Source organism: Abramis brama (assembly GCF_963993115.1).
Source record: "Abramis brama genome assembly, chromosome: 3".
NCBI lineage: Eukaryota > Metazoa > Chordata > Actinopteri > Cypriniformes > Leuciscidae > Abramis > Abramis brama.
The window spans coordinates 1,984,100-1,993,148 of record NC_139965.1 but is presented as its reverse complement, the minus strand read 5'-3'; the positions used below and the strand labels follow the sequence as shown (position 1 = coordinate 1,993,148).

Here is a 9,049-nt window from a genome sequence, read left to right as displayed (position 1 = left end):
TTTGCATTCGCATTTCTACATTGTTTTCACAAATACTTATTTGGTTTGATTTTGCGAACGCGGTTTACTACCGCAGCCGCGCAAACACTCTGTTCCACCTGTTTACCAAGTAACGTTAACGTTAACTTCGATATTTCACATAATAGGCGACATATACCATGTTATTTGCATGACCTGCTTTTGATATATATTTTTCGTTTCAGGCTTTGTAATCTGATGACGGTCCAGTGCTAATGTAAGTGCTTTTAAGTAGTGTTACAGTTATATGTGGTAAAAAAAAAAAATGCTATCAAATGCTGTCAGTTCTGTGATCGTGCTTTTGAATCGTTGTCAGAATTTTGCTAGCACAAGAAAATCCTTGTTCCTAATGCTTCTTTTTTCAAATGTAGTATTCCTGATTGCCATCCCATGATCCTACAACTAACGTTACTCCCACAATTCAAAGAGAAGTTAGACGGTGTTATCCTTCAAGTAGATAAGTAGAGATTATTCAACAAATCTCATTAATCTGTAATATGTTTTATGTTTTGGTTCTGTTGATCATGGTTGTGCTGTCCTTTTTAAAAATTGTTTCAGGAATTTGCAACTCTGATGTCCAGCAATCTACACTAGAGAGTCCACGACTTATTTCCTGGTATGTAAACATTAAAGTTTTAAGTTTAAACCTAAAATGAAAAGCCATCATTTACTCACCCCACTGCAAAATATGTTTTTCTTAATTAGTGTTTTTTTTTTTCTTGTTTCCTCTCCAGATATCTACAATTCTTACATGAAGAAGCATTTAATTGACAAGTAAAAATTGTCTTGTTTTCTGAAAGAATAAGTCAAAATTTAGTGAGTTTATGCTTAAAACAAGCAAAATAATATGGCAGTGCGTTTTAGTGTTCTTCTAACCCTAATCAATTTTAATTTTTAGGTGAAAATTTTAATTTATAGAACTATGAACAGATAGACAACTACATCGAACCACAGTGGAACCCACAATAGTTATTTTAATTATTAATATTATTTATTAATTTTTTTTTTTTTTTTCAATTACAGGTCAATCTCTAAGCAACCAGTGCTGGATATTACGTTTGGAAGGTCAAGGTGTGTGTGAAAGGATCACAGCCTAACTTCATCACTGGCCTGGCAGCGCTGTTTGCCTCCTCCTATAACTTCAGCTTGCAGTACAGGAAGAGGCAGCACCTTGAGTTTGTTCAGAGGTTAGTCATTGGCATATTTGCCATTCATATAAATATTTGACTGAATTGTGACTTGTCTTGACAGTATTTATTAAGCTGACTACTGGTATGAACAATATGGCCCTGGTTTCCATACTGGGCTTAGCTTAAGCCAGGTCTAGGCCTTAATAAAATTAGGGTATATAGGGTAATTAGGTAGGGTATATACTGTGTTGTTTGCTTAGTCTTATAATAAGCAGACGAGACGTGATTGAACATCTCAATCTCTTTACTTCACAACATGCATATCCACAATCCCGTGCAACCATCTACATTTGCGCTTCCGCGCATGCCCCGCACTAGTGTGGCATGATGGGTAATGTAGTTCTTAAACTAATGTACTCATAACATCACATCTTTCCCCCTATAAAGAAATAATGTTTACCCCTGCAAACATAGCCATCTTAAAGTGTTCTTAAATTAATTATTATTTTTTTACTAGGAAACAACTTTTCCCCAACTTAAACACTATATATAAATATATATATATATATATATATATATATATATATATATAGGCAACAATAAAGTGCAACCTTTCTAAGCATCAAAACACAACTTAGAAACATGTCAACATTTAGTTTTTTTTTTTTTTACATTTTATATATATACTAACTTAAGGTCCACGTTGTTCTTTTGTTCAGAAAAAAAAAAAAACTAAAGAGACTTTAGCAACTCTCAATCAGCCTTTTGGGTGGCTGAACATGTCTCTTGGGTCTAGCCTGTCTTTCAGCAGCTGGTGATTTCGACAGTTTGGAAGGTGTTGCAGCAGCTGGTGATGCAGACGCTGCTGTCAGAGCACTGTCAGTTAGCTCTGTAGTTTCAGCCGTGTCCTGCTGAACCATCTCCTGAGCTGTAATGTCCTTTTCCGTCGGCTGTAGTTGAAGATCTGTGCGGTTCCTCCTCAGAGACAGTCCATTCTCTGTCTGGATCCTATAGGAGCGTGGAGCAACTTCCTCCTCCACCTGCCCCTGTTGTCTCCACTTGCCTGTAGAGATGTCCCTGAGACGCACCATGTCTCCAGGTTTCAGCATTGGCAGGTGTTTTGCCGTTCGATCATACAGCTGTTTTTGTTTCAGTTTTTGTTCTTCCTTTACTTTTCTGACTTTGTGTGCACTTTTGGGCGTAAGCAAGTCCTCATTTATTGGTAGGTTAGAGCGAATGCGTCTCCCCATCAACATTTGTGCTGGTGATAGTCCGTTCTGTAAAGGTGCACTCCTATAAATCAGTAAGCTTTTCTGAAAGTCATCTCTGTCCTGCGCTTTTTTCATCATGTTTTTTACTGTTTTCACAGAGCTTTCTGCCAAGCCGTTGGACTTTGGATAGGTTGGACTCGACGTAGAGTGTAAAAACCCCCATTCTTTGGCAAAGGCAGAAAACTCGCAGCTGGAAAACTGTGGCCCATTGTCCGAAAACAGTTCACATGGAACACCATGTCTGGCAAAGACAGTCTTAAGGTAGCTGATGACTGCCTTGCTTGATGTTGACTGCAGCGCTCCAACTTCTGGATAGTTTGAAAAGTAGTCGGTGACCACTATGTAACTCTTTCCATCACAGTCAAATAGGTCAGTTCCAACCTTGTAGTAGGGTCTGTGGGGCACTGGATGAGTCATCAGCGGCTCAGCTTGTTGTTTTGGCCTGTGAATACGACAAAGTTCACATGACGCTGTTGTCTGGCTGATATCTTGGTTGATTCTCGGCCAGTACATTACTTCTCTCGCCCGTCGTTTACACTTGACTTCTCCGAGGTGGCCTTCGTGTATCTTTAGGAGCATTTGTTTACGTAGTGATGATGGAATAACAAACTTGCTCCCCTTCAACACTATGTCATCCACCACGGTGAGGTCTGCTCTACAGTTCCAGTAGTCTTGTATTTCCATGGGGCAGTCCTTTTTAGTTTCAGGCCATCCTGTCTGCACTGTGCTCTTGAGTTTTTTCATTGTTTCATCTGCATTTGTCTCTCTCCGTATTTGTTCTGTTCTATCAGCTGTTACCGGCAGAGACGTCACAATCATGTCCACATATGCCTGTATTTCTGCGGTATTCTCGCTGTCTGCACGTTCCTCCTTATCCACTGCTCTAGACAAGGTGTCAGCGGTGTACATGTATTTCCCTTGTGTATATATCATGTGCACGTCATATTTTTGCAGCCTGATTAGCATACGCTGTATCCGCACAGGACAGTCATTCAGTGGTTTGGACATGATGGACACCAGAGGCTTATGGTCAGTTTCTACTTCAAAAGCTTGACCATAGACGTATTGATGAAACCGTTCACAGGCGTACATGCTCGCTAACAGCTCCTTCTCTATTTGAGCATACCTGGACTCGGCGCTTGTCAAGGCTCTAGATGCATAGGCGACAGGTAGCCACTGCTCATCGTGTTGCTGCAGCAGCACCGCTCCCAGGCCGTACTGTGACGCATCTGCTGAGATCCTTGTTCTTTTCTCTGGGTCGTAAAACTTTAATACTGGCTCCTGCGTCAGAATCTTTTTCAGTTTGACAAAGCATTGTTCCTGCTCGTGGGACCAGATCCATTCGTTCTTTTGTTCAAGAAGACTCCTTAGAGGTGCTGACTGCGCTGACAGCTGTGGGACAAACTTAGCCAGGTAGGTTACCATACCGAGAAAATGTCTGACCTCATCTTTGTTGTTTGGTCTTTCCATGTTGTTGATTGCTGACGTTTTTCTTGGGTCTGGCTTCACCCCCTCTTCACTGACGACATCTCCCACAAAGGTAAGTGTTTTCACTCCAAACTCACATTTATCTTTGTTAAGCTTCAGATTCACTTCCCTTGTCTTGTCTAGCACTTTTCTCAGTCTTTCGTCGTGTTCTTCTCGAGTCGACCCCCAGACTATGATGTCATCCATCATTGTCTCTACTCCTGGTATGTGCTCGAAGATCATGTGAATCGTCTTATGGTAGACTTCAGGCGCTGATAAAATACCATACGGCAGACGAAGAAACCTGTACCTGCCCTCAGGTGTGTTAAATGTGCACAGCTTCGAACTCTCCTCGTCCAGCCTTAGCTGCCAAAAACCTGACGAAGCGTCTAGTTTACTGAACCATTTAGCTCCAGCAAACTGTGCCATGATTTCTTCTCTCGTTGGTAACTTAAAGTGTTCTCTTTTAATTGCTCTGTTTAAGTCCCTTGGGTCCAAGCACGTTCTCAGAGCACCTGTTTTCTTTTGCAGAACAACCAGCGAGCTGACCCATTCAGTTGGCTCATCTATTTTCTTGATGACCTCTAATTTTTCCATGCGCACTAGTTCCTCTTTCAGTTTTCCACGCAATGCAAAAGGGATTTTCCTGCAAGGATGCACAACAGGTGACACACTTTTATCCACACGTATTTTGTGCTCCCCTGGTAGACATCCAAGTCCTTCGAAACAGTCCTTATACTCCTCCATGAGTGAGTCATGATCATTTGCAGTATCTGATGATGTCACTACAAACACTCTTTTTACCAGATTGAGCTTTGTGCACGCCTTGAGTCCCAGGATTGGTTGTGCATTCGTATCCACGATCAGTAGCAATGCTCTTATCTGCTGGCCTCTGTGTTTGAAGGTTGCGAAGCATCCGCCTTTGACAGGAACGCGTTCTCCAGTGTATCCTGTCACTTTTGTTTTTATAGGATGAATTTTGCTTTTCACAGTCAATGTTTTGTAATCTTCAAAAGATAGAAGGTTAACATGGGCGCCTGTATCTAACTTGAATGGTATTAATGTCTCATTCACCTCAATTGGCACAATCCATTCCTCTTTTTCAGTTGTACGAGCCTGCACCACGTCCACAATGAACTCCTCATCATCCTCTTCTTCCTCATCAACTGCGTAGACTTTCTGCTTAGAAGCTGATTTGCAACATCTTGCATAGTGATTGCTCTTTCCACAGTTGTTACAGGATTTTCCAAATGCAGGACATGATTTTGGCTTGTGGCTGCCTCCACATTTACCACATTTGAACTCTGCAGACTTCTCTTTTTGATCTTTTTGTTTGGTAAATGTTTTCTTTTTCTTCCATTCTTTATTTACTGCATGCACTGTTGTTTCACCTCTCCGAAGCTCTTTTGCTTGTGCCCGAGTTGTTTCTGCTGCTCTGCACATTGTGACACACTTATCTAGTGTAAGTCCAGTCTCTCTGAGCAGTCTTTCTCTGAGTGTATTGTCCACTGTGCCACAGACGATCCTGTCTCTTACTAGTGAATCTCTCAGGGTGCCAAATTCACATGTTTTGCTTAGTGTGTGAAGCTCTGCTAAGTACTGATCAAAAGGTACTCCTTGCTTTTGGTCATGAGTGAAAAACTTGTACCTCTCAAATGTCACGTTCTGACTAGGCACAAAGTACTCTTCAAACTTTGCAATTAGCTCTGCTAAAGTCAGATTAGCTTCATCCAGCTGAAAGCTATTATATATGTCCAAAGCATCTTCTCCCATAACATGCAAAAGGATGTGTGCTTTCAATTTTTCATCATCACCCCCTGCTCCACTTGCTGCTAAATATATATTAAATCTTTGTTTAAAACGCTTCCAATTATCAGCAAGATTACCAGTCAGTTGCATGGAAGTGGGTGGACTTAGCCTCTCCATTACTGCACGTCGGGGTACCAGGACTTCCTCAGCTCTCTCCTGTTGCTGGTTGTCCTCCGATTCGGGCACAAAATCCTCTTCTACTTGTTCGATCTGTCCCTCGTCCCCCGCTTCACTTTCACTGCCACTTGTAGACATCACACGCCGTAGCCAACTCGGTTAGCATGTTGCGTTATTAACCCTTTACACTCACGCGACCGGGAACTTTTCCGTCCTATTTTCCCTTTTTCCGTGACTCACCCGTGGCAATTCTTCTCTCCGTAACTGCTCACGGCCACTTCTGACACCATGTGTTGTTTGCTTAGTCTTATAATAAGCAGACAAGACGTGATTGAACATCTCAATCTCTTTACTTCACAACATGCATATCCACAATCCCGTGCAACCATCTACATTTGCGCTTCCGCGCATGCCCCGCACTAGTGTGGCATGATGGGTAATGTAGTTCTTAAACTAATGTACTCATAACATCACATATACTATGGTCGAAGTCCATAGTAATCGATTGTCGAGTTCACGCACATATGTTTAGTTACCTTTGATCACGAGCGTGAACTCGACAATCGATTACTATGGACTTCGACCGAAAACAGGATGTAAATACAGGTATGTGCGCTGGCTGAAATAACATAATTTTTATTCATATCTTTCACATCTACTGCAGTCAGATTCACCGTGTTCACTCTGAAGGAATCACTCACATTGGCTGGGCACTTGTAATGACACATCAAGGATGTTAAGAGGCTAAAAGCAGGTTTAAAACTTGCCCCATTGAAGTCAACAGGGTGCAAATTTTAAAAAGAGGATAACATGGTGTAGGCAACAGCGATTTTTGTCGTTGTTCTCTGTATTGACAGCACTCCAAATTTACAAAAAAATGGGAGTTCTCCTTTAAGGGTGAGCAATAATGACAGAATTTTCATTTTTGGGTGCAAACATGCATTTTAGTCTGGTAAATGTCATGTTTAACATTATCATGTAGTCATGTATGCAATAAACATTGCAAGGCTTGCAATTAAAGTTAAATTATTTCTGTCACAAAGGTTTGGGCTGGATTCTGGCAATGTGTGCTCTATATAAACAGAGTCTATGGCTGCCTTTCCACTGATACTCTGATGGGACCTGATGACGGGATGATATTAAAAGTTGTAGAATAAAACTTTAAATCTGGCAACCCCACTTCCAAAAGTTTAGTTAGTTGACAGTGCACATGTAAACAGCATTGAGTTGATGTATTTTAACCAGGGCAGAAAAAATATCAGTTATTGATCAGGACATCCAACATTTTTTTTCATGTTCAGTTTTATCCTAACAAACTAGTCGTTAAAAAAGTTATCTGGTTTCTATTTACACATCTTTTGTGCTGTCTCTCTCTGTCAAAATATATAAACTCAGTCCATAATATTTCATTGTTTTTTTTTCTTTCTTTTCTGCCTTTTAGACGCTTTCTTGACATCAATCCTGAACGTGGATCAAAAACAAAGAAAGGACAAGTAACTTCAAAGAAAACTGGCCAAGTTGTGCAAAAAAAGAACACTGTAAGCCTACAGGTGTCCTCACTTCTGCGAAAACTTGCAGACTTTGAATGGGATTTCGTTTGCACTTGTATGGACTTCAAAACAGAAACGGCAATTCACTGCCATTATAACGCTTGGAAGAGCCACGACATTTTTTAATATAACTCTGATTTTATTCGTCTGAAAGAAGAATGTCATATAGACCTAGGATGACTTGAGGGTGAGTAAAACATGGACTAATTTAAATTTTTGGGTGAACTATCCCTTTAATTAAGCGCTAAGTGTTACCTGTTTGTTGTTAAGTGTTAAAATTGAATTTTATGTTTAAAAAAATTCAGCCAACATGTTCACAGAAGGCAATGTTCTGATCTTTGCTTTTAACCAAAATAAATGTTTTAAAACCCAGAAAATGTTGTTTTCTTTTTCCTAGTGTGACTACTATACAATTTATTGCTGTAGACAAGTTTAATATTGTAAAAGTATGTGGTATATACTGTATTTGGTAATTACAGTGGAGTACTGTAAATGCTGTTTACTGTACTAGTGCTGTAAAAATACAGTATGTGGCTGGCAACCCAGCTGCCAGTATTTTACTGTAAATTTACAGTACAACGTTTTACAGTACAATACTGTAAATGCTGTTTACAGTACTAGTTCTGTGAAAATACAGTATGTGGCTGGCAACCCAGCTGCCAGTATTTTACTGTAAAATTACAGTGAAAAGTTTTACAGTGTAAAAACCAACTTATTTTTGAGACAGACACTTGAACTTACATCAGCGTGATAAAAACGACAGCAAATGAAAGAAACCACCTTTGGAAAAAGATATTTGAAGTGTAATTTAATTGTTTAGTTGTCTCACGTCCCGTTGAATAACACAGGGAGGGCTTATGACCTATACTAGGACCAGTCACCGGGGGGCGATCGAGACGTTTTGGCTTCACTTTTCAGGGCTTGTGCGGCACGCTTGATCTGGACCATAGACTGTAAAAAATATGGACAAAGCGTCTGTGACGTCACCCATAGACTTTCTGAAGAACTGTTTTGAAGCCGTTTATGGGGGGTATGGGCGGCGCCATCTTGGAAATTCTTAGGAAATCCTAACCCCGCCCACCTTCTGGCCGATCCATATATGGGTAAAAGGGCGGGCTTTGTGTGCGGCTGAGCCGGCCGTTGGACCCGCCTCTTCAGCCAAGCAGCCTCAGCTATCTATAAAGATCGACTGGCAGAAGCTGAAGAGTACAACCTATTTTTTGAGTACAACCATAGACAACCCATCTGAATTTTCTGGTAAGTTGTAACGTGAAGTTCATGTATGTCTCTTAAAGACATGTTCAGACACCTTATAGTTATGTATTCTGCAAGGTACTATCCGGGTAAACTCATGTGAACAGTTAACAAGTTAGTACTACAAAGAATGAACGGAGTTGTGTTTGCAACTTCTAGGTAAAATAATCTAACGTTAGCAGTTAACTGTTAACGTTAATGTTATGGTTAACGTTAAAGATCGTCCGTTAGATATAGCCTACACAAGACGAATTGTATCCCATGTTTAACAACTCCACTAGACTAGAGACATGAACCAGCGGCAAACGTCAGATGCGCTAGCCGAGGTAAGGCTGTTCCAGGCGGATACATAGCGCTGAGCGCCCGGTGATCCCTTGGATCTCACAACTCCGCAAATGTCAGATCAAAATTTTAAATAGGCGCTATCTGTATA

The 9,049-nt window shown here is 40.7% G+C and overlaps 1 long non-coding RNA gene across 1 annotated transcript; it reads left to right on the top strand.

Annotated features, from left to right (window-relative positions):
* The first annotated feature begins 397 nt into the window (after positions 1-397).
* LOC311079846 lies at positions 398-8,413 on the top strand. The gene is made up of 4 exons (XR_014605466.1): positions 398-634; positions 753-792; positions 1,042-1,205; positions 7,254-8,413. It is a non-coding gene; the product is annotated as an uncharacterized lncRNA (long non-coding RNA).
* Positions 8,414-9,049: the final 636 nt, after the last annotated feature.